At 39.1% G+C, this 27,500-nt stretch overlaps 1 protein-coding gene across 14 annotated transcripts in view; it reads right to left on the bottom strand.

The window, feature by feature from the left end:
- The window catches only part of LOC135224522 (afadin-like), a 573,724-nt gene that overhangs the window by 304,191 nt on the left and 242,033 nt on the right, over positions 1-27,500 (bottom strand). Inside the window, exon 1 of one of the 14 annotated variants that reach the window (XM_064263591.1) lies at positions 8,086-8,312. The exons of the other annotated variants lie outside the window; for them this stretch is intronic. The gene's annotated coding sequence lies outside the window, so the exon portion shown is untranslated. Of the gene's footprint in view, positions 1-8,085; positions 8,313-27,500 lie in introns of those variants that run through there. 14 annotated transcript variants of the gene reach the window in all.

Below are 27,500 nucleotides of genomic sequence, written 5' to 3'. Positions count from 1 at the left end.
TGGTCATTATTTATTATACAGACCCTGAAGATGAATTCTGCTGAATGCGAAGCACGTCGGAATAAAGTGTAAAATACTTCGCCATGTTTGTTCCTGCTCCTGCTCCCTGCGCATTTTATCGCCTTACAAAGAGAGTTATCTCAGGTAAAGTTGAGTAGAGGAGGTTTGGGTATTTAACTGTGGGACTATAGTTGTTTAATAAAAAATGACTTGAGTATTGGCAATTTGTGAGGATTTGCTGTTTGGCCTATCATGCTAAAGTCACTTCTTTCAGTGTAAGTTTTACACATTTTGGAATGAGCTCTGATATTAGAATGTTCTGGATTGGCGATCTTACAACCAGTACGAAAGCTCGTTGCCCGAAGAGAGTCGATTCTGACCCTCAGTAACCTCCTCGTGGATCCAACATAGTATGTCGAAGAGGTACACTTAGGGAAAGTATACTGATACACCAAGTTGGAGGATAAAAAAAGGGCTTAATCAATCCTCGTGGGTAAAAAGGAACCAGTTGTTAACAGATTTTTGGGAATTAATTCTAAATTGATCACACAATGATTCATTTAGAAAACGGTTTTTGCAAATTATCCACAATTATTATGGCACGATCAATTTAGAATTAATTCCCAAAAATCTCGTATCGACCTAGCCTCACCACGTAGCAAAGTGGGCAATCTTTTTATCCTTCTTGTAATCAGGTTAGCAACGTGACATTGTTGTGATTATAGGGTGCATCATATCTCTTGCATTTGGATCCAAGGCTTAGTAGTGACAGGCGTATCCAAAAAGCACAAAAAATTCGAGAAGTTAAGAGGGCATTGCGGCTATAACAATTATATGTGTAATATATATACTATAAATAAAGGTTTTTTGCCACGATGGAAAAAATGAAAAAGCGAGATAGCCAAGTACTTTCGGTCCTGTTCGGACCCTTTACTGAGGCAAAGTTTGCCTCAGTAAAGGGTCCGAACAGGACCGAAAGTACTTGGCTATCTCGCTTTTTCATTTTTTCCTTCGTGGCAAAAACCTTTATTTATACATAGCATCACGTTTTATATACTTCGTGATCAAGTTATTCATATCATATACTTATACATATATATATATATATATTATTATTATATTATAAATTAAACACACGCACACACACACACACACATTACATATATATATATATATATATATATATATATATATATATATTATTAATTACATATATATACTATATACATGTATATATATATATATATATATATATATATATATATATATATATATTATATACATAGTATATATATACATGTATATATATATATATATATATACATGCTATATATATATATATATATATATATATATATATATATATATATATATATGTGTGTGTGTGTGTGTGTGTATATACTCTATACACAATTCATATTTACATACAGGCATATAGATGACACAATCCAACAGTGATGCAGATTTCTTCTTTGTAGTGCTGAGATACAGAAAAGAAGTGTGACAAAGCCACACAATGAACGGCGGATGCTGACGCAGGAAGACACCCTTCCCTACTCCTCCACTGAAGTGGCTCACAAAACCGGGACGAGAGATTGCGTGTAGGGGAAAATAACTAAACACAGAATCTGTAGACGCTGCTCTAAATCATATTTACCAAAGAGGCTGACTACTGTTGACCACCCACACAACAGACGCTTCGACACTTTCTGAATAAGCGTCCCAATACAAATACCATTCTATGCAAAGTAATAAACGACTCTTATCAAAAGCTGTGCTGTATATAACCAAGCTTTTACTCTTCTTTAAAGCAATGAAATCTCTTATCAACTACTTGACTCCTGTGTGTGTGTGTGAGAGAGAGAGAGAGAGAGAGAGAGAGAGAGAGAGAGAGAGAGAGAGAGAGAGAGAGAGAGAGAGGAGAGAGAGGAGAGAGAGAGAGGGGGGGGTTTCATCTGAACGCCGAAGTTCGTCTCCAAAAGCGTAAAACGTTTATACAGGTCAAATTGGGAAACAATGGAAAAGAAAATAAAAAACAAAAACACACGAAAAGTGAGCAAAGCAAAAGCACAGCGTGAACAGTGGACTTTTTTTTTTTTTTTACATAATCATCCCTTTAAGTGGGCAAGGGCAAACAGACAGCTTATATATTCCAAAAAAGTACTGGAAATAGAATTGAGTCTACTTTTAAAAAAGAAACTTATGGTCATAACATGAATATCAGTCATAGCGTGTATAAACTTAATCATATCATTTCAAAAGAAGTGTCAAATAAAATTGTTTAAATCTAATTTTAAGGAAGGTTCGCCAATACTGTCCCCCAAGCATACTTACGTATATACTATGATCCTTCGTCCATGGCATCGAAATAAAATCGAAACTCGTCAGGACATACACCCAGTCTCTTATTCTTTCATGTGTGGTGATGTGTCACATACACATACACACACACACACACACACACACACACATATATATATATATATATATATATATATATATATATATATATATATATATATATATATAGAGAGAGAGAGAGAGAGAGAGAGAGAGAGAGAGAGAGAGGAGAGATGAGAGAGAGAGAGAGAGAGAGAGAGAGAGAGAGATGCGCGCCTGTGTGCACATAACTCTTTTTAATACACATACACACACTTACATACTACATATCGGCTGAATCAACAGGAAAGGCTTGAACAAAACGACACCGTATTACGTCCTCTCGTGTAATGAAGACACCTTCTAACTAGCCCCGAAGATGTATGGTTATGATTATGGACGGAATGATGCGCAAGTCCGAGAACAGAAAACAAAGGTGCACAGTCGTAAAACAAGAAAATATTTTTTTGGCGGATGATGCAATACTGGCTAGAAACAGTGAAAAGAAACCGCAGAAACTTGGGAGAGCTTTTGAGAGACATTGTAAGAGGATAACGCTAAAATGAATATGACGAACTTTAAGGATGCAAGCAAAATAGCAATGAATGTTGATCGGGATGGGAAGAATGGAAAGGTTGTTGGTTGATCCCTGTGGCACTTGGGAGTCAAAGAAGGCGGGGCGGCAAAACCAGAAAAGGGATGAGCCACAGAATGGAAGAAGCAAGGAAGGTAAGAGCGGCTGGGCACGAGACTGGGGAGGGACTTGCTAGTTCTCTCTCTATGGAAATACAATATGGATTTTAACAACACAGCTGATTTCAGTGTTCCTCTTCCTTTCTGTGCTCCTTTTGCGTCACTCAAAATAAGAAAGCGGATTATCTCCACTGCTTCCGACCTCTTCAATTACATTCAATCAATCCCTTTTCCTTTCACTTCTGGAACTCGTCTAAACTTGGGTCGACTGGTGGGCGACGGCATGGATATCAAACACCCGGACGCGCCTTCATTATGCACCCATTATGTATACATCTCATGTATACATAAAGCCCTGCGCTGCATGCACACACACACACACACAATATATATATATAATATATATATATATATATATATATATATATATATATATATATATATATATATATATATAAGACAAATACCACAGGAAAATTATAGTCAGAAATCCAAGCGCTTTCGTCTTTACTAAGACATTGCCAAGGAACGAATGAAATACAATTGAAGAGAAAGTTATCAGGTAAACAACACGATGAAGAATGCCAGATGGTTAATTGTCAAAAGAGTTGAAATTAAAGAGATAATCCGGGATTATCGGAAATTACACGGTCACCAACCCAAACATAGATTTAACCCTAACAGAAACTACCAAGTATCCGTACAGTCCAAAACGTAAAAACTGAATATATTAACTTTGTTACTTATATTTATCTACAACTTTTTCATTACGAAGGCATCAAGTTTAAATAAACCAAGACTTAAATTTACAACATTTCCTTTATTTGACTTGATGATGCAAGATTCAATGATATTCATTTTAACTGTGTCATTACATGGGATTAAGGCTCTTGCTTGACTCCAGTTAATAGGATGATTTAAATCTCTCATATGTACGAATAATGCAATCGATATTTGCCCAGTTCTCACAGAATATTGGTGCTGTTTGAGACATTGTGAAAGAGATTTACCGGTTTGTCCGTAATCGACTTTATCACACTTTTTGCAAGGAATTTCATATATGCAGCCAGGAAGATCTTTAGGAGAATTTTTTATCACTAAACTCTTGACATTAATATTACTGAAAACAACATATGTTAAAAAGCTTTAAAATTCTAGGAATATCTAAAAACCTTTCATCATAGGGTAATTTTAGAATGTTATGCTTACTAAATTCAAGTTTGTCGTTAGTTAAATAAAATCTCTTTCTAGCTCTTTTCCTTGCCACATCTATAAAAGTCCTTAGGTATTTAAGTTTCAATGCAATATCATAAATAATTTTAATCTCAGCGTCAATAACCTGCGGGTTTACTTAAACTTGATGCCTTCGTAATGAAAAAAGTTGTAGATAAATATAAGCAACAACATTAATATATTAAGTTTTTACATGTTTTGGACTGTACGGATACTTTGTAGTTTCTGTTGGGGTTAAATCTATGTTTGGGTTTGTGACCGTGTGATATCCGATAATCCTGGATTATCTCTTTAATTTTCACCCTTTTGACAATTAACCTTCTGGTATTCTTCATCTTGTTGTTTACCTGATAACTTCCTCTCCAATTGTATTTCATTCGTTCCTTGACAGTGTCTTAGTAAAGACCAAGGTATATAGAATGGTCAGGTAGAGTCATTTGTGGGGGGTTTGCGGCTTTATCCCCCCGTGAAGATGCCGCATCACCTGGCCAGGCCCCAAGGGTCAGGGCAGGAAGTCACTCAGCTACCGTTTCATTCAAATGTATATCACGGTCACTTCAGTCATCTCTGCATTGATTTAGTTTTACATTCTTCGAATACAACCATAGTTTTGATTTTTTATATAATCCAAATTATTATTTAAATAATGCCAAACAACTGCGCCGTGTTTGGTTGTTATTCAAATCAAGTTTAGGAAAAAAAAAAAATAAAAAGGGAAAAAAGGGGGGTAGGTTCCTTTTTTCCGATTCCCTCGTGTATGAGGAAACAAGACGGAAATGGGTTCATCGTTGTAATAGAAAGGACTACTTTAACCCTATTGCTCATCGCATATGCAGTAAGCATTTTGAAGAAAATGCATATAAAAGAGACCTGCAGCAGGAACTTCTTGGGCGAGCCCCAGCAATGAAATTCAGACGTATGAATGTGAGGAAAGCAGTGCAGCTTCTTTCGGAAAGAACATCTAAAGCTTTAGATTTTTATGGAAGTCAGGGACTTTTGACGAGCATGTTCTGGGAAAGTACAAGGGACTTTATAAAGCTTGCCGACTCCTGGTTTGTTGTGTTCAATTCAAGAGTACCTTATGACAGAAAAAGATCTATAAATACTTATGGGATGCAACTGACGGAACAGAATATAAAATCCTTGACAATATGAAGTGCACTGCTGAAACAATACGAGTTTGCAAAAGTAATAAGATCTATCAGTTCCAAAAGGGACTATTGTGTCATGCAAATCCTTGCCATGGTTGCAGATGTATAAAAGTAAATATGATGTATCATACATAATTACCTCCAAACTTAACCAAGATGGACTGGAAAACATGTTTGGTTGTCTTAGACAAATGGGTGCAACTTATGATCATCTTACGCCGGATAAAGTCAAACACAGAATAACTGGAAAAAATTGTAACTCGATGAAGGAGTGCGATTCTTCAAATATGTCGGAAGGAATGTTCAGTCAAGAGAAAAGTTGTGAAAATAATGATTCAAATGAAACCGATCTTGAAAGAGAGCTTATGATTTCTGCAATGGTGTTTGCCTCTACTGAAGATGAGAAGATCCCAGAAGAAGATTCAGAAAACTTTGAAAATGAATTTCATGAAATAACTTTAGAGAATGTTGCAGACGAAGGGGGCCTTCGATATGTTGGAGGTTATGTGGCATCTAAATTTCCAGATTATCAGTTCTTAGGATGTAAACTTAAACTAGTGAAAGGTACCTTGATTAGTGCAGTAGAGCGACATGATGATAAATTACCGGACCCAAGTGCTGAGTTATTTGTAAAATTAAAGGTAACGGAAAAAATGTTTCAAACATACAATGGAAAAAATACACTGAGACCAGGCAATGGAGTATTATGCGACTTGGCACGCCATATTGAAAATTGTGTATCCTTGTCTTTTAAAGTAATATTGTTTTTTGTCAGATGTCGGATGTTTTATAGGATGAGAGCTCTGAATGCCCAAATTTTATCAAGTAGGCAAAAAAAGAAAAAGATGCATAAATTAACTAAATAATGCCATGAAAATTGTAAAAATTGTTGTTTTTTTCACTTATACTAAGTATTTTTCATTTCCATTATGAAGCCAGATACTGTTATGTGTTATCTATGTCGATCTATGTTAGTTTATTAAATAATGTATTGTAAAATTATACATAAGCCTTTATAAATAAATGCCAGGTCAAATGCTAATTGAATATTTTTTGAAGTCCTGTCAAGCATATTAATTTAAGGTTTCTATTATATATTAGAGAGCCAAACATTATCAATCCACGATTTTGTATGTGTAGTACAGTGACCTATATGAATTCAAAAGAACACCAAACGTATACTAGATAACAGAGTGAAAAGGACATCTTACAGGCCTAATCTCTTCGACCCAAGGTACTTAAGTTTCCCAAGGTAGTACTTGCCTTGACCGTTTCCACCCTGGCCTCCAGGCCTGTCACGGAAATACCCCACAACTACCCCCGCGACCAAAGTGACTGTACCTCTCTCCCTTATTCTATATACCTTGGTAAAGACGAAAGCGCTTGGATTTCTGACTATCATTTTCCTGTGGTATTCGCTTATTTAAAGAAGTCACGTGATTCATCTACTGTGATTTTTCAAGTATATATATATATAATATATATATATATATATATATATATATATATATATATATAAATGCAAAATCACTCCAAACACATACATACAAACATTATACATATATTGGTAGAGTGGTGATCTCAAATAATTTATAACAGAGATTCAGGACATAATATTTCAAACAAACCACCTGCAAAATTGACCATGATTTAAGTTTTATGTACAACAGCAGAGTAGCGCCAACATTGCGGAAAAGTCAGATTTGAGTTATCACGAGGAAGGAGAACATTCAGACAAAACTCAAACTACGTCTCCTCCCTCGACAATAATTATTTCTTCCAACACAGAGTGCAAAAAAACAAAAGAAGAAAGCAAACCTTGATATTTGTTAGTAAAATTAAAAACAAATTTCCCACAGTACAATTTTACAATGCATGTTTTCAACTGGAACGATGCAAACATACACACAGATAGAAGGCAGCCAGGCAATCACAAAACAAGTGCACAGTGCCAAGGCCTCCCCACAAACGGATAGATAGATCCGAGGAAATAACTGTACAGCTGGAGGTGTGCTGTGCAAAACTTGAACCAACTGCCACGACTTCGACGAGACTTTTCCTCTTCTTCCTCATCCTCAACAGGTGGATGGCGTCCTGGTGGTGGAGTGAGGCAGGAAGTCTCGCCAAAGCAAGAGTGCGAGCGAGGGAAGGGGAGTCCTTCCTCTCTCAGGAAACTCCTCCTCCACGGGCTATCACAGGACAGATCTTAGCCCAGTGCTCAGTGCTCCTACCCGAGCAGAAAAAGGGATCCTTTCATAGAGGATGCGAATCTGGATATGATTCACGAACACATTCCTCAGACTGGCACGCCCTCTGACTGCTTGGCATCCGGTAGAATCACTGGCCTTCCTTTTCACCTCACGAATCTTCAACGAAATGTTAAACTATGTCACTTGCGGTCATCTGAACTAATAGTCCTTTGGTCTCTTATAATCAGGACGAACAATCGTCCACTCCTCTAACACCAGAAATAAACTTTCAGAAAAGAAGTACATCAACACTTTCGTCATTTATAGTTCATATAAATATTCACCATTATAATGTATATGGATAAGGAATACACTATATTACAGAATAAAACCGCAACAAACTTAAATATAAGCAATAAGCAGGGACGAATGTCACTAACAGGTAGGCACCACTTTGCCACGGAGTAAATTGACCAAAGCACGAGGACAAAATTTCTTTCCGACGAAGTGTTTGCCGTAACTTCACAAATGATTCCATGGGGACAAGAGCGAGTCAGCGCACCACAGCCCAACGCCGCCTTTCGAGAGGCAAAACGATATGATATTTTTCTCTTCAGCGGAACTCGAATGGGTTGCGAGAACCTCTTCTCAACGCGCCTGTAGTCAGGGGAGAGCGAGAGAAGAGTGCTGCGTCTATGTGAGTATTCACAGGGGCCACCAGCCACCCAGCTAACGTGGAGGAGGAGGAGGAGAGGCAGTGGGAGGAGGAGAGGCCGTGGGAGGTGGAGGACGAAGGGGGAGCGGCGGAGCCCGACGAAGTTGGGGGGACCTTGATTCTCGGGACGCCAGACGCTTCAGGTTCAAACTTACCCAAGAAATAACATGCAATGAGTATCATTTGATCTCTCAATATTTATGGTAGTCCAAGATCAGCACACTACAATCATTCATTGTGATATCATCATTTCAAATGATTCTCAAGGTCAAAGGATGGATACTCGCGAATCAACTTCCAGCGAACATCGTTCTTTCTGTACGTAACTTAACGTCAGCAAATCTATAAACAAATGAATTATTTATGAATGTCAGGGGGGGCCTGACCGCTTCTATGTCGTGGTAGCGACAGCAGCTTGTTCCCAAAAGGTACTGAAAAGGCATGTCGTCGATTATGTCTCTGTTACAACTCACAAGTAACTCATGCATTGAATTTCCAAATTCTTTGTTGACTGAATGTAAAGAGCCCGTAAACAGCAGGAGACGATAACACAGCCAAAATCAATATTGCCGCTCAGCAAACCTTCAAAACAGCGAAGCAGGAAAAGAGTTCTTGTTTAGAGAAAATGCGTCTTCATTTACCATTAGCTCAGAATGAGTAAAATGGCGCGATCGCATTTACAAAAATAATTCTACACTGCTATGAGAAATAATGCCTTAGAAAAAGTGGACCAATTCTATAACTTCCCTAAGAAAAAAGCATCGCCGGTGCCCGTCACAACCACTGCTATCATTCTTGAACCCAAAACCCCAAAGAGGAACTCATGGTCAACCAAATATAATGAACCTAACATATAAATAGTTCAGTTCTCCCGAAATGAAGAGAGCCTCCTTACAAACGAAACGCTCTGTGGCTCAACACCATAACGTGGATATGGCGACAACATGACTTGGAACTCAGACCTAATGAAAGGACGGATTCATATCAGACGCGTTTTCCACTAACATAAGGATTCCTTCTCTTTAAAGTCGAACTTCTTATCTGCAGCTAAGTATCAGGATCATTATGCAGACAAAATTCATAAGATGAAGAGGCAATTCCTGGAGGTGCCACAGAAAACTCATAATAATAATAAAAAAGACTGCTAAAAATATACTATTAAATTGCAGGTTCTTGCAGGCTACTTGTGTCTACGACGTCAACAAAATCCCCGAATAACACCTTCCATGTCAGTATCAAAACAACCGGTTCAGCATCTCATAAGTTCAGACTAAACTATTTTTACAAGTGAGTGAAGAAAAATAAACTTCCTGCAAACAAATGTGTGAACTACTATATAGCATTTCCCTTTTTACTGAAAAAAAAAAAAAAAAACCATTTGAGGAGGTAGGAAGGAGAAACAGGTGGCCATGTCAAAAATTGACCAAAATGCTCATTCTATCACTTCTGTCATGCGGCGGCGTTCATCATTAATACAATATATATATATATATATATATAAAATATATATATATATATATATATATATATATATATATATATATATATATTTCTCAAACTAGTTAAAATTTTAAATAGGAAAAAATAAAATATATTTTTTCTTTTTTTACAATTCTAACTAATTTGGGAACTTTTTAATTACGAATTGTTTTTTATATGTTGTTTGTTATATGTGTATATATATATATATATATATATATATATATATATATATATATGTATATATATATATATATGTATATATATATAATGTATAGAGAGAGAGAGAGAGAGAGAGAGAGAGAGAGAGAGAGAGAGAGAGAGAGAGACCCTTACATGGTGAGACATTTCATATCGTAATGATGTGTATATTTTGCACATTTACAGTAAACGTTGGTTATATATTGCCGGTAAAAAAATCGTGTCCATATACGGTATTATAAATTATATATGTATATATATATATAGTAAACACAGCACACAACACACACACACACATGGGATGGTGAATTGATATTAAAATTAGGCCAAAAGCCAAGTGCAGGGGCACTTCAGCCGTTCGAGGCTTGAAGACAGACACTCAGAAAATAAATGAGACGAAGCACAAGGATCTAAAAGATGAAACGGGGAAGAGAGGCCACGGCTGCTCTAAAAAGCGCCAGCGAGAGAGAGAGAGAAGGCGGGATAGCAACGTTGAAGCGAGACGAGGAGAGGGAAAGGCTACAGGTGGGTGCAGCCGGGGCTCAAGGAACGCTCTCAAAACCTTTCGATATTATGAATACTGTGCACAGCGTGGGGTGCACTAACGGCAGTCACGTCGAGGTTTCCATTGACCAGGCGGAGTTGCCGTCAAAAGGAAAGTACTAAGGAACTTGTGATCGTCACAGGACTCCTACGAGGCTATCATATGATGAGGAGCCTGGTTCATGCAAAGGAGGGATTCCGGCAGATGGGCCACGGGCAAAGGTGCACAAAGAACTTTAGCTAGATTCAAGCATAAAGGAGGAAAGGGGCATAAAAGGAACGTGGAAAAAAACAAAAAAAGACTCGAGGGACCTTTTAGTATGAAATTAAAATCTGGCTAAATGTTTAGAAAGGCTAAGGTTAAGGGTTGGCTTTTGAGAACAATCTAAGGACAACCGTTGAACAAGGTGAGGAGAATATAATTCCAAATGACTGTCGGGCGGGGGGTAGAGGCCTCGGTGAAATGACTGCATCACTGAACGGGCTGACTGATCGTTGAGGGAAGAACCAGATGGTTAGGAATGACGCGCACCACGGTCTAGGTATAAATATACCTAGACTGTGACTCTGACGCGCACAACCAAGGAGGAGGGTCAGGCCAAGAATTTGGGAAGAGCTGCTTATTCCGGGACCAACTGCAGTGAAAAGGGAAAGATAAACCTGAAGAAAGAATGACGAAAAGCATTTTGGAACCACAGATGAAATATAGAGCAATAAAACCAGACGAATGATCACGATGACGACTCACCAACGGGATCAACTCTGAAGTCTGAACCACAAATTGCTATCATATCTAATCTATACACAAACAATGTCAAGTAGCGAGCCAACAATCACAAACTTTCACTGCTCTGATTCTTCAAACAAATCCCAAAGCAAAATTTCAGGCTTTATCGAGGCATTTCTTTCTCTGATGCAGTTCTACGGTGCAAAGATCGATTAACGATGAGTCCTCAAAGAGATCAAATGTGAAAAACGAGGCTGCTGTTGGCGATAACCCTTCCCATTTACGTACTCCTCGTATCTTCCCCATTCCCGCTAAGTAGCGCTCGCGAGCGCCCGCGCGTTCACAAAAAGTGCTACGTTCAATCCAGCGCGTACTAAGTAATCATGATGTAAGAGTTCCAGACCAAAGTGAAATAAGGGAGTGAAATCAAGGAGAGCGGAGTACTACATAATCGGAGCCCGAACCAGCGCTGGAGAAACCTTAGCAGTGTCTGACCGCAATTCAGTCATGAAAACGATAGGATAGTGTCACAGAGACCAAGACAGCCGCAGGGATTTCCTTCAGTAACCCACCGTAAATCAAGGACCTTTCCCAGATGAGGACTGGAAAAGTCCTTCAAGGGAGGGGGAAAATTCCCAGGCGTCCACTACATCAAGCGAAAGGGTCGTCACCTGCTTCAGTTCCCACGAAACCTGAAAACACTCCTACAAAGCAAAATCACATTTAAAAGTTGCATAGGAAAAAATTCATGGTTTCCTCCAACTTCAATGTTCGTAAGCGATCGATACTGAAAGAAGTGCCCGATTTCTCTCTTCTATGATCACGTGTGTCGGCTGCATTCAACGGAGGGCGTGGCAAGAATAAATTTTATCTATGAATATACCATATCCATTTCTCATCCCTATAATATACAGTGTGTAATATGTACATAATATATGTACATTCATATATATATATATATATATATATATTATATATATAATACACACACACACATATATATTATATCATATACATATACATATACATATATATATATATATATATATATATATATGTATGTAGTATGTATGTATGTATCTATATAATGTATATTTGTATACACATATGATAGAAAAATATCTGTACTCTCTAGACCCTGTCTGACTATCCGAGTGCGAGTATAAATTTATACGTATACGCATAAGCAACGAATCAAAACAAAATATCTATTTCGATCATTCTTTCCCAAAAGTACGTCAGGTTGACGTGATATCCTTTGAGCATCGAGTTCACTTCAACGAAAACAAGAGAAATCAAACCCGAACACCTAACGACCCAACGAAAGTGAATGAAAGCAAACTCAGAAACAGCGAGAGGAAACATATTCAAATTCAGCAATCGCCTCATTACACTTTGCACTACATAAATCACTTATGTGGCTCAAAGGAGAGGAAAAAAAGAAAAAAAAAAAGACAAAACCAAAAGGATCCAGCATAAAATAGCTCATCGAACCCTTTGTCAAACAAAGCTGATGAGATACTTTTAACAATCTGGACTGACCTTGGCGCCATGAATAATAAACTTATTTTTGGCATGTCAACTTTAGAACAACTCTAAATTTACAAAGCCAAAAAGATAAGAGCTAACGTAAGAGCAAATATAAACCTTACACTTTACCGATGCAGAGACCTGTTGAATTTTATACTTAGTACACGATATTATATTTGCACGACAATATCTGACGTTAGCCATATTTACAAAGAAGACAAAATGACTATTTAATGATAAAGTGTCCTTTAAATCAGAAAGGGGATGTTGACCCGCCACTGCCTGGTCTCCCATAAGAGGGCTTGGCTCTCGGGAGAGGAGGCCGAAGGAACCAACCACTCATCGCTGTGGTGTTGTACAGGTGAAGAGGAAGAGGGGCGCGGCAACGGCCTTCCTTCCTTCGGTCTCCGCCGATTCATTCCCTTAGAGCCAGTGACGTCATTTGCGTTGACCGCTGATGTTATGCAACATGCTGTATAACTTCTTTTAAATAAATTCACATTTCTAATCATTTTTAATCAGGTCAGAGTGCCTACGAAGGTGGGTGCAATCATGCAAGTATGAAAAAATAGACAGAATGCATTGGAATTGTTCTACTTGCAAATCCTAACTCCCAACCACAGATCAAAAGCGTTCTGTGCAGGCGCAAGCCACCTTCTTCAGAGGATGCACTGGCTCGCTCACATTCAGAGGCCACTGGACACTAAGAATACAGAGGCCTGTTGAAGATGCAATGCATGAAGAACTAAAGAAATGAATCGATAACCAAGCGAATAATTTACTCATGCATGTCTGCACACAAGTCAATCGCAACCAGATAGTCTACGAGAATCCCGGCCCGGCTGAAAAATATACGAGTATTTGATCTTAACGCTAAAGGGTATCGTATCCACCATTTGCCAATCTCCATGAATAAAGGAAAAGCTTCCCAAATGTCAGCTCATCGAACGCTTCTGGCTGGGGGAACGAAGAGCCTATTCAAAATGCCACTCAAGCTCATCTTCCCTCCGTAGGTGCACTCTAAACACATCATTCCTTCCTACTCGATGCTTCGCTCTTGAACACTCCAAGTGAGCGACTAACTCCAAGATAAGGGGCAGCCTACTGTACATCGAAAAAAGCAGCTCTAAGAGGTACAGGGGATGTTAGGTCAATGCTCTAAGCAAGCGACCGCGAATCATGTTCAAGTGACAACCGAGGATGCTGGCGGCAATTTCCACAAGAAGCGCACATGTCAAAGGATGAATCCAGCCACCAACCAACCAACCAAGAATGGCCTCACTGGGCACAGGGCAGAGAAAACGACACTGGAGCCAAATGATCAACCCAATCAGACGAAAGTCTACCCGTTCAAGCTGATCCATTTCTCCTCTTGGTCATTCATATACCGGTGCTGACTGATTTCAATGGCAACCTTGGGGACTTGGGACGCAATCTGCAGCATGTTCGTACCTAAGACTTCCAACACTGAATAGCTAAATGGCAAACCGGGTATAAACCATCAGAAAAGAAAAAGGTCAAGAATACAATACATGATGAACACCGTCTTAACCATTACACGTACTCGAGTGTAGCAAATTTTCACGCTTCACTTAGTAATCGTTATATAATATTGTTTAAAGAAATCCCCAAACGCCGGCGCCTGCCTCTCTCTCTCTCTCTCTCTCTCTCTCTCTCTCTCTCTCTCTCTCTCTCTCTCTCTCTCTCTCTCTCTCGTACAGAGAAAAGGGAACCATAGGAAACAATTGGAAATAATTGGCCTCAGAAGCAGTAATTATGTCCCTCTGAAACTACGCAAAAGCTTTCCGATTTAAAATAAAATTTTCGAACGTTAATACTGTAAGTAGGCACGTACGTATGGGCGAGTCTAAACATCCTATTCGTTATGAGAAATATTAAAAAAAATAAATAAATAAAACAGCAAGACTACTTGCAAGGACTTAAATGCATAAAAGACCGCAGTCAGACACCTTGTTCATTTTTATTTATTCATTTACTTATTTATTCATTTTTATTATTCTTGGTTCTCACTAGTACCTGCCCCACTTTATATACAGAGAAAAAGAGCATGAACGGAAACACGTGGGTTATGGCATTCACTGAAAAGGACAGGCGCGGTTTTGATCAGGAGCATTCAGCGCCAGATTCACCATCCTTATATATATATATATATATATATATATATATATATATATATATAGTATATATATTATATATATATATAATCTAACCAAGGATAATGAGTACTGTATGGTTAACAGCAGAAACTCTCTCTCTCTCTCTCTCTCTCTCTCTCGTCATCTCTCTCTCATCTCTCTCTCTCTCCTCTCTCTTCTCTTCTCCCCTCCCTCTCTTCCCCCCCCTCCTCAGGATTCTCAAAGATCCTATGGGCTAAAGTAACTCTAAAATAAACCATGAAAAATAAACATATTTCAACTATCTAACACTAAAGAAACGACCCTTGGCCGTGAAACTACAAGAACACCACAAAGGTCAAATGGATCGCTCTACTTAACATCAGCAAAAACCAGCGGCTAACTTCCATGGAATGCATACATATATTATGCCATGTAAAAATGTCGCTTCAAATTAAGCACAAACAAAGGACTGCAATATTTATATTCTTTCCGCACAACCGAGTTGTGACACCTGTCAAAACAAGAACATTTCAAGTGCTGAGACGAGACTTGACATAAGGACAAACTGGCGACTTGATGAGATGTAAAGGTCTTGCAGGGGAGCAGAACACCATTAGTCCATCATCATGAATGGTGAGCAGAGGCCAAGTTTCTTCGAATTTGCTTGTTCAAAACAGGAACAGTTTTTAAAATAAATAAAGATCATAAAAAGTACAAAGCCAACTAGAACTCTGAGCATCTGCGGCGTCAACTCTGAAGTATTCATAACCAGACTAAGGTCTCTCCACCATCTCCCGCGATTCTCCTTCCAGACGCGTCACTGATGTAACGCCCCTGACTGACTCTGCCCTTGATCTTTAGAGCTTAAAGGTTCAGTGACTTAGAACGTAAATCCCGAAGCATGTTCTCCTTACATAGGCGCCGCGCATATAAACAAACACCAGGATCCGGCTGTAACCCTGACCTCTATTTTTAAGGGTAAACTTATCAAACATGACAAAACTATTATTAATGCGGAATGTAACCGGTATAACCATAGGTATCTTAACTGCGGCCTTAACCTGCAACGACTAAAGGTACTCTACTTATTACAACATTTAATCAATGCAACCAACAATATCAAATGAACAACTGGAATTAGTAGAAGGATCCGATGTATACAAGCTCATAATACGACTTTTTTTTTTTTTTTTTTTTTTTTTTTTTTTTTTTTTTTTTTTTTTGAGGGGGGACATGGTTTCTACAGAACAAACTATCAAGAGTACATCTTCAAATAAGTCAAACGTCTCGAGGCACCTAATGAACACACCTGGCTGTTTCATCAAGCTCACTTCACCTACTGTCCGGTTATCCTCAAACACTTTTGGGTGAAAAATGATACAGCATCATGTACCATCCCGATCTGCACACTACATCAACATACCACAGCACAAAATATGATTTTATTACGAGGCTAATAGCGCTTATATACTACATAATTCCTAAGTAAAGTCGCTTGCCATAACAGGGGTTGCCACAAGAACAACACTGCTGAATCGTCGTAAAGGAAGCCTCTGCGCAGTACAATTTCCAAAGCAAAAAATCGAACATTTCTTTAGAGCTACTGTGAATGGAAGGCTCCTCCCAGCCTTGGCGAACCCTCTACTCACAGTGCACCTTTCATCCCCATTTTCCTCACATCCTCCCCCATGTCTACTGGATATTAGAGCCCTTCCTTTCTCAGCCAATCTACCCAACTCTCTCTCTCTCTCTCTCGTCTTCCTTCCTTCCTCCCATCTGTGAATGATACACTTCAACAACCCATCATCGTTCAATCTCAAAATACTCTGAGGCAGCCGTTCTTCACCTGAGGCAATCTTTTTTGCACTTCCTTTACTCACATCCAAGTTCCTCGTTGGACGAGTCAGTTAAGTGCTCGGCTACCGATCTCAAGGTCCGAGTTCGATTCCCCGCTCTGCCAACACGGAATCAGAGGAATTTATTTCTGGTGATAGAACTGCATTTCTCGATGTGGTTCGGATCCCACAATAAGCTGTAGGTCCCGTTGCTAAGTAACCAATTGGTTCCTAGCCACGTAAAAATATCTAATCCTTCGGGCCAGCCCTAGGAGAGCTGTTAATTAGCTCAGTGGTCTGGTTAAACTAAGATATATTTAACTTACTCACATCCACATTTCTAACCCAATCAATTCTTCTTATGTCGGATACACAGTGCAAACAGTTCAGCTCAGAGACTTCAATCTCTTCTTTCACATGGAACATCATCAACATTCATTTCCCAAGCAGGAGAGATCACTCAATATTCCCTTCCATCATTCCATTCTTCACTTCCATAGACGGTTCTCGTCTCTTCCCAATCTCTTGCACAAACCCTGATACCTTTCTTGCTCCACAAAATCTTTGACTCACCTCTTCACTCATCCTGTTACCCTCCACTATATTATAAAAATCAACCCCATTTGTTTGGTGATCATCCATATTCACATTCATTTCTCCATTCTCCCTGGTTTGTGTAGACGCTCATAATTTCCCTTTTGCATTGTTTTCACCTTGGCGGTCACTTTCAAATTTCTTGACTAGTACTAGCTTCCGCGGTGACTCTTCACTATCCACAATCGGCACTGGATTGCTAGCAAAAATGAACTGTTCAACGCTTGACTACGAAGAATTTCTCTTCGTTCAACTGTACGCATACATCTACTGGCCCTTTGACTGAACTCCTGCATCACTTATCCAATAAAAACACATTAACAACCACAGACTAACAGTTAAACTAAACCAGCTCCAATTGTGCTTCGTTAGAGGATATAACGCTGATATGAAACCTCAGCCTCATACAGTTCATCTGTAAGAAATCAAGGTTAAATTCTCCTTTGACCCCTTGAATATGACCTTGATCTGGAAATTATCTTACACATTGGCTTCATTTGAGAACTAGCGTGCCCAATATGAGGTCTCTATCTTCCTTCCGTGGTGCAAATTACGCCAAACTCATATTTTTCTTGGATACTTGATGTATAAATAACCCTGGCTGCGCTGCCATAAGTTACAAACAATTCCTTGAGGATATTTGTTTGTAAGGGGAAATCTCCAACAGGCTTGGAACTGCCACTTGGGGGAAGAACACAGCCATACACAAACACTTTCCTATGTCAAGAAAACATACATACATACATACATACATACATAGATACATACATATATATACATACACACACATGCAAACATACAAGCCACATATATGTATTCTTTTATTGTATGATTTACGGCGAAATCAAAATGTGCAAAGTTATACATGGCAATTCCGAAATGGGGGATGGATATAGATCGAAATTTTGAAAGCCGAGACTTAAGTCCATCTCCATGAAACTATATAATCACGCGCACGACCCGATGGAAAGATGATGATACTGTCAGGTCCTTTCCTTATAAACTCAATCACTCGCAGGAAAGAGCTCATATATTTGCCATTTAAATAGTGCTCTCTCTCTCTCTCTCTCTCTCTCTCTCTCTCTCAGTAACAAAGGGCCACTCGGCTGAAGGTCACCAAAGCTCTTATCTAATCATCTGTGGGACCATTACGCGTGAGGGGAGGGATGGGAATTGGGAAGGCGGTAGGGGGGAGGGGGGGGGGGGGGGGGGGGGGGGGGGGGGGGGGGGGGGGGGGAGGCGAGGAGGCTTCCTTGCATCCACAGGAAAGAGGGAGCGGGGAATGAGGGTTCAGAGGGTAGACTCCATTTACGAAGGCACTAAACGAAGCCCCCAAGATAATGAAAGAGAAAACAGAGCCAAATACAGAAAACATCACTTTCATAACTTGTACATTTTTATTTGATACGAACCTGACAAAAAAAAAAAAAAAAAAAAAAAAAAGTTGAGCATTTGTTAGTTTAACGAGACAACTGAGCTGATTAACAACTCTCCTATGGTTGGCCCGAACGATCAGACATTTTTACCTAGTTAGGAACCAATAGGTTACCTAGGAACGGGACATACAGCTTATTGTGGGATCCGAACCACATTAAATCGAGCGATTAATTACGAACCTGCTAAAAGTATAAAAGTTTTCATCACGTATTTCCTAAAAAAGCCTTTTTACAACCAAATCAGTCGTTGGCGACACAAGATTGATTGATTGATTGATTGTGAGTTATCTGGTGGCGACACAAGAAAGCATGAGATTAGCAAATGCTTGTGACGGTATCGAAAATCAATAAAAACCACACACCTGTGGTAAAGTCATAGGCTATGTTTTTATGTAAGTGACAACTGTAATGAATTCGCGGAGGGAACCGATTCTCAACGGGCATTTATCCGTCTGACTACGCAGACGATGTAGAAAACTCAACACAAATTCTTCGGCAACTTTTCCGACAATAAAATGGCCTTTCCACTTCATCTGCAGCCACGAACTGACATTTCTCCCACTCGCACACTTCAACCATTTCGATTTCGTTCGTACTGCGCTCGGCCGTACCGGCTCTTATTTGACGGTCATCTAATAAACGGGGACTTTCCTTCAGTAATCAAAGGACCTCCGGCCTCTGTAAGCTGCAATCATCTGATTACATTATATCGATTTCAAGTAAGCACGGCCAGAGTTCCTCGAGTCCAAGGTCAACGAAAACTAGGCCATCGGGCGGCCACGCATTTGGTATTCAGGTACACCAGCCTGCATGATATCTCTTATAAAGGCTGATCATTAGTTCTGCTGCTGAGAGAAATGTTCTTGGGAGAAATGACAAACGATTCGAATCCAGCTTAAGTTTCTTCTTGTGCCGGAGGTCAACATTCTCTTCGCAATATCTCCGAGTAGTTATTGTGTACAATTATATATGCACTTATATTTTCCACAGGCTCAAGATTAACCTCGATTTCAACAGCGTTACTTTAATTGGAGTGATGTAACCGAAATGAGTTTGAGTACCCAGTGCAAATAATGTCCGATTCCCCTGAAGAGAGGGACTGCCTCTCTCTCTCTCTCTCTCTCTCTCTCTCTCTCTCTCTCTCTCTCTCTCTCTCTCTCTCTCTCTCTCTCTCACAAGCACACACACGGTCGATGTCACTGAGAACCTTTTTGGTGAAAGCCCGTCGACTGCCTGATGACCCTGGCCTCAAGAGATACTATATAAAGAGCCAGGAGGACACAAGAGCACGTGAGCCAAGGCAAAAGTTCTGGAAAATCTACGCAAATCAGCGGTTATGGATAATATCTTCTATGTAAAAACGCTTTACCTCAACTATTTCTTATTTTTGAAGTTGCGTCAAAACGAAAAGCGGACTCATCCTTACATTGGGAAAATAATGTGCCTCTAGGATGGGTTGGGTCAAGTCCTGGAGCTCATCTTCTGTCATATATCCACTTTGCTCCCGACTCATAATCGTTAGCCTACTGTCCTTCGCCCCCAAAATGAGGAAGCCTGCTCAATGAAAACCCCAACCACCTCCATCTCTCTCAGCAAAACAACCGATGTCCAACTTAAGTCACTTGGCATCCTGACCAGCGAAAGGACATCGGCCGCACAAAAGCAAAAGTTGAGTAGAAGTCGCTTGTGGCCGAAACACACTTCTAAAATAAAATTTGAACGCCAAGCTCACAATATCAAATACGTAAACCTCACCAATTGTCAGCGCAAAATATTTCTCAACAAAAGAGTAGATGCTACATGCGCACTCTATACTGCAAGGGAAGTTTAGGCGCACATTCGGTCGGTCAATGGACATGATCAAACACTCACTAATCACTCGCCATAAACTCACGTTAGTTCCACTAACAAAGTTACAGGAGACATGTGTTGGAATAAAACTTGTTTGTTACAACTTGATCGATCAGCAACATGCACAGCAGCGATTCTCTCTCTCTCTCTCTCTCTCTCTCTCTCTCTCTCTCTCTCTCTCTCTCTTCTAACACAAACATGAGAAAGGCAACGGCGGACCGCCCCGAGTGCGATCTTTAAAAGCATAGTATCTCTTTTGACCGGAGCAGCTTATCAACCACAACAGATCGAAGGTCCACCTGTATAATGAGTAACCTTTTGGAACATATCCCCATCAAGAGGAAAAAGAGTACTATTCAAGATATACGTGATCACACGCGCGCGCGCGCGAACACACACACACACACACACACACACATATATATATATATATATATATATATATATATATATATATGTAAATGTATAGGTATACATGCTAGGTGTATGTGTATGTGTGTGTGTGTGTGTGTGTGTGCATATATATATATATATATATATATATATATATAAATATCTATATATATAGATATATAAAATTATATATTATATATATATATATTAATATAAATAAATATATATTATATTATATAATATATAAATATATAAATATATATTATTATATATATAATATATTATATATATATATTAATATTAATTTATATAAATTATAATAATTATATTATAAATATATTATAACTATAAATATTATATATTATTAGAATAATAAATAATATATTAATATATATATATATCTATATATATATCATATATATATAATATATATATATATATGTATATATATATATATTTATGTAAAATGTGTATAGGTATACATGCGAGGTGTTAGTTGTATGTGTGTATATATATATATATATATATTATAATATTATATATATCTATATTATATTATTATATATGTAATATATAATATATATACATTTAATTATATATTATGTATATATATTTATTTTTTATAAAATACACATACATTTTTTAGAGTAAGTATGTATGTATGTATGTATGTTAAGTGATGATAAAACATCCAACCTACTGTATGTACGTATGTAAGTATGTATGTATGCATGTATAGTGATGATAAAACATACAAACCTACTAAGTGTAAAAACAGATTTTCCACAGCCAGTTCTCATTTTTGAAGCAGGTGACCTCATCTGAAGGAACGCTGATCCCAGTTCTTCAAGAAGATGCGGCCCAGCGAGACAACACTCCCATTGTATTTCCTCAGTATGGCCTCATAGACCTTTTTGGAGACAAAAGGTCATCGATTTTCAAAAACCCCACAGACGAAAAAGCCAAGGGTGCCAGAGACACTTCGACAACAATACTGCACCCGAAGGGACGGCCCTATATTCACAAATACCCTCCACAATACATAACACGCTAATGAGGTCAAGGCCAGGGGCAATAAATCTCCCCCGGAAGGGAGATAAAACGGCCAGCTCTGAAAGAGAGAGAGAGAGAGAGAGAGAGAGAGAGAGACGAGAGAGAGAGAGAGAGAGAGAGAGAGAGAGAGAGAGAGAGAGAGAGAGAGAGAATCATGTTAACGACGGTTTCCTCAAGGCCTCCCGATTTTAAGGTATATACTCGTTCTTCATTTTTTGACGGAATAATGAACGTTCACGTCTAATATATATATATATATATATATATATATGTAATATATATATTCTATGATATTATTTTATATAAATCGCTCTCTTTCTCTCTCCCTCCATTCTAGAGGCGACCCACAACAGTAGAGTAACGCCTGGGTACATACTTGAGACTTTGGAGATCGCCCCCTTGGTTCAACCCTCGTCCGGTTCGAGGTTCGAACACAAGCCGTCCTGTTGTTAGTTAGGCACGTTACCAGAGAGAGAGAGAGAGAGAGAGAGAGAGAGAGAGAGAGAGAGAGAGAGAGAGAGAGCGTGCCGCTGGTATACAATCGTCTTCGTGGAAAAACAACATCACTTAAGAATATGCACATGAGATGATGACGCAAGCGAAGCTCTAAGTTAGAAAATACAAATGAGGAGCCGACGATCAGGAAGAGAAAGACGAAGCTAAATCTGGCGATGGAGGAGGAGGAGGAGGAGGAGGAGGAGGAGGAGGAGGAAAGAATCGATCAGACAGCACAAACAATTCCCGCCATAATCGATTCATTAAGGAGTGAAGCCACTACAAAAGGTCTCTCGTGCCCTCTCGAAAAGTGCTTGCCTCAAACGAAATTAATGATCAGAATCATGACATCAAACATTCGAAATTAAAATAATAAATGCCGACACTGTGAACATCGCAAATTCTGCCAGAAGCACTTTTCGGAATGACGACTGACAAGAACTCTATGAAATAAGTGCCAGTACACCATGGTTGTCATATACAGGTGTTGCATAATGACACTGGTAGCAGTGATTCTCATTCACTCCCACCTCGTCATACCATCAACTCGAACAAGGTTAAACCATTTTTCACAAGTGGCTGTCCAAATGAAAGAAGATTCTGGAATTAACTATCAAATGCAAAACTACAATATATGAATCTGTCTAGAGAATCCAGGTCATCGGATTCCACGGACGGGCTCGCGTCAAGGGTCACTCTTAGGCAAGTGTGCCACCAGACACGATCCAGGATTAAGACGACGGCAGACTGACCCTGTCATCACACAGCACCGGCCATGTCCAGTCCCTCGCACGTGGCTCGTCATTCCACAAGTCCGTGATCCACAGGAATAAGTTTGTCTCCTAACAAATGTCCACATTCACCAGTGATCAAGATGGAATCGTCAATCCAAATATGTAGTCTTGAAGTGTAAATACCGTTTTTATGGCCTAAATAAATTTCACAGATCATTATGACTTGACAATAAAAAATATATTCACACACAAACACACACACACACACACACACACACACACACACATATATATATATATATATATAATATATATGTGTGTGTGTGTGTGTGTGTGTGTGATTGTGTGTGCGTGTGTGTGTGTGTGTGTGTGTTATACATACATACACGCACACCTATAAGACGTAACATTACAACCTCGAGATATTTCTTTGTGCCCATCAAAGCCCATCTTGATAGTCATGTCTTTCTAGAACATGGCATTAGACACTGAACAAGTTATCTTTTATAAAAGTTCGTTCATATTTAAACAGGAAGCTTCCCTCACGGGGTCTAAAAGCATCCCACCGGTAACACAAAGAAATCGTACCATTAACAGCGAGTGTGAAGGGACAAACCACAGCACTATCTCAATGTCAGTTTAATCGTATGAAGGGAGAAAAAAAAAGCCAAATACGACTAAAGTCTTCACAGTGAAACAGCTGACGGGAAAACACCTCGTGTTGGGACTCATAATATTGACAGCGATGAAATGACCTATTTGATTCTTTTATCCTTCGACACGTTTCGAACAAGACAGCAATGGACAAAGGAGGATTTCCTTCGTGACAGATATTCGTTAACCGAGAATTCCAGTCAAGTTGCATGACAGAGCCAAAGGTCGCTAGAGCCAATGATTAAAATCCACTTGACACAAGAAACGATATTGTTCACAAGGAAGCGAGACAATTTTCCAGTAGCATAAATGAATAAAACTCTTCCTCAAAATTGAGGGGTAGAGGAAAAGGAGGACTCATGGCCAATATGGAACAACACAATTGGCCCAAAGTCCTCCTAACAATGTCGAAATCTGAAACTATTTTACGTGAAAAGAAATCTATGCGGATGTCTCGCTGCCCGAGGACGACCTTCTACTCTAGGTCCTCCTATTTTTAATGAGATGTGGGAAACAGAAAGCTTAAGAACCGATCATCAATCAACAATCTACTATTGTTTTCTCTCTCTTGGCCTTCAGCTGCTACCCACTGTAGTCCACTCATTGCCAGCAAACATAATTCACTCATCAGGTCAACAGATGCACAATCTGCACAAAGCATTTAACGGAGTGAGTCCATTTTATGAAGTCTACCCACCCGGTACCTCCCCGCCATCTCATCCTACTCATTAAGAGCGCACTGTCACTCATACGACGGGAAATTATGATAATTCAAGGGCAAAGCGTTCCGAGCCAAAGCCAATCGGAGAGAGAGAGAGAGAGAGAGAGAGAGAGAGAGAGAGAGAGAGAGAGCTCCATCCTGGGAGGCCCAGAATAAAGCAAAACAAAGTAATGAGGCGCCCAACGATGATGAATTGAAGAATAATCACCCCTGATACAATCGGTCATCAGAAGAGTGAAAGGAGGACGACTCATTGTCATCCTGCCCTCCAATTCATCTCTCATAACAGCATCCTTGATCAATATCTCAGCCCTGCGATCCCACATGCAAGCCAATCAGGTGTCATTCTGGGCAGAAGGTTCTTCATGGTGACGACTTCATCTGACACCGTCACACATGATTTTCCAATAAAAGTTTCCTTTCCTCCTCACGGCATAATTATACTGAGCACCGAGAAGTGGAGGACGACAACATAAAAAACGCGGAATGATCAACTTAATAGTCGTTGCATTCGTCGTTCGTCATAGTTATTGTTTAGGAAAAAGAAACATGGTTTCATCGCTGAAACTCATCATAAATATCTCTTCAAAAAATTCAAGCTTGACCTGATTCTGGCCAATTCCGAGCTCCATGCCATGAGTAAAGTAACTTTGGAAAAGCGCTTATACTTCCCTATTTGTGTCTTCCAAACCGCTCTCATCCTCACTGATCCACCACCAGCAGCCGACATGAGAGGAATGAACAAATACAAAAAATACAAAATACCTCTTTTTCTTTAGTATTCTTTTCAAAGTAAAATATAAGGTAATAAAATGTCACTTTCCTTATCTCGTTTTTCCTAAGACTACTTCACTTTATGAAAACCTAATGCATTGAAATACTTGAAAAATGATCAGCCAAGGATGTTTTAAATATGACCCAGGGATCGGTAAAATAAATGAACTGCTAAAGAGCCTATTTTAACCAACCACGGTTATGATGACCTATTTAACTTCCTAGGTTAGATTATTCGAAGTACCTAAAGTGACTCGAAACAGCAGCGCTATCGCTACTCAACAAACGAGCAGTCAGCAGACAGAAACGTGAAAAATAATATTACTAAGCGCTGGCTCATGTTATTTAATAAGACCACAAGTTCTATTGAACTCTGAAGTAACTAAGCAAGATTAACAACCAACGCAAGTGCCTCGAGTTTCCTTGAAGAATATGTGTGCCAGATCTGATAGTGTTCAATGCGCATCCTTCGCCCTGCAAAATATAACCAAGTGAAAATAGTCCGAAAAGCCATCGACCCATCTCCGAAAATCACAGAAACTAAGAATTTTTTTCTTCTTGATTAAGCATCATAATACTCCTTAATTAAGGGAGCCAAATGACTTCATCTCTTGAAAACACCCACTGACATTTATCAAACAACTAACATTACTGCTTCAACCAGGAGGGGGGCCCGGCCCACCTTCAGTCATCGGTGTAGAAGGAAATGTGGTACATCAGTCATAATGTTTAACGCACCGAAATCGAACCAACAGAAAGCCACCGTATGTGTCGTCAAGGAAGGAATCAGATGACTAACGAACATATTGAGCGTCTTGTAATGGAAGTCCAGTCAGCAATGTATTTCATGGGTGCCGAGCCGCACTACCTTTTGCCACAGACCAAAATATATGATAGCGTACTAATCTGCGAACGAAGTAACATATTAGCCAGATTATAGAAAACTTTATCGTAACCACACTGCGTTAAATAACCTTCCTTACACACTCCACCGACAAAATGCTTCCATAATAACGAGGACAAGACACTAAAAAATTTCTCTCTAAAATTCAAAACAATTATGTGACAAATGCTGGTATACCAGTTCCAAATTTTCCTTGAAATACACCAACCACGACACAAATGTGAACGAAGAGGCCTCAAATTGTAATCTGATTTGTGCAAAATATTCTAGTCTTCAAAACACAGCGATCTTTCACAAATGAAAGGTATCGAGGTTTGTAGCAGACTGAACTTCATTATTCTGAGACAATCAACACTTTCTATTTTTGGATTTTATTGCGAGGATAGGATAGAAAAGGAAAAAAACTCATTATCTCATAATAAGTAAAGGTAATCACGCCGACTGCAATATAAAGTATGTGGCAATGATATGCCTAGCATGACACATCACTATGTGCAATTTGATAGGATTGCTGTTTCGGTATGACAACAATTTAATGCGGAAGTAACAGTCAGGCTAATTACAAAGAACAAATGAAAACTGTACCGTCGCTACAACTACGACAGCCAAGTTTCCACAGGTACGGGAAACTGACGAAAATAACCCAAAATGCAGAAAGGGGGCGGGGGGCACCAGTTCAGGCTTTCATATATCCAACTTGGAGATCATGAGTCTTGGCTCATGACCTATTCAGCTTCAGAAATCGCAGACTCGTGATGACATTCTATTCAGAAAGAAGAATGATTTACATATTTAAGAAATAACTGAATTCCTAGAAATTATATATAGGTTAATGGATTCAGTGTCAAGAAAGAACTACTCACGGTCATTTCGGAGAGAATCACGGCGGTCTCATTTATAAATCTTGAAAAATTTTTCCTCTTGTAGCTTTGGCTATGATTAGACGAGTTACTCATCCCAAACAGATGAAGTCTGCCTCAAAATCTCCCTCAAAAATGTATATATAATAACTAGAGCCTAATCGAGTGAGGGGCAGGGCATCAGATCTTAGAAACCTCTTTCTCATCTGACATCAGCC

The sequence above is a fragment of the Macrobrachium nipponense genome, chromosome 12 (assembly GCF_015104395.2).
Source record: "Macrobrachium nipponense isolate FS-2020 chromosome 12, ASM1510439v2, whole genome shotgun sequence".
Classification (NCBI taxonomy): Eukaryota; Metazoa; Arthropoda; class Malacostraca; order Decapoda; family Palaemonidae; genus Macrobrachium; species Macrobrachium nipponense.
Note: the sequence above shows the minus strand (reverse complement) of the source record. Positions and strands in the feature narration are given on the sequence as shown.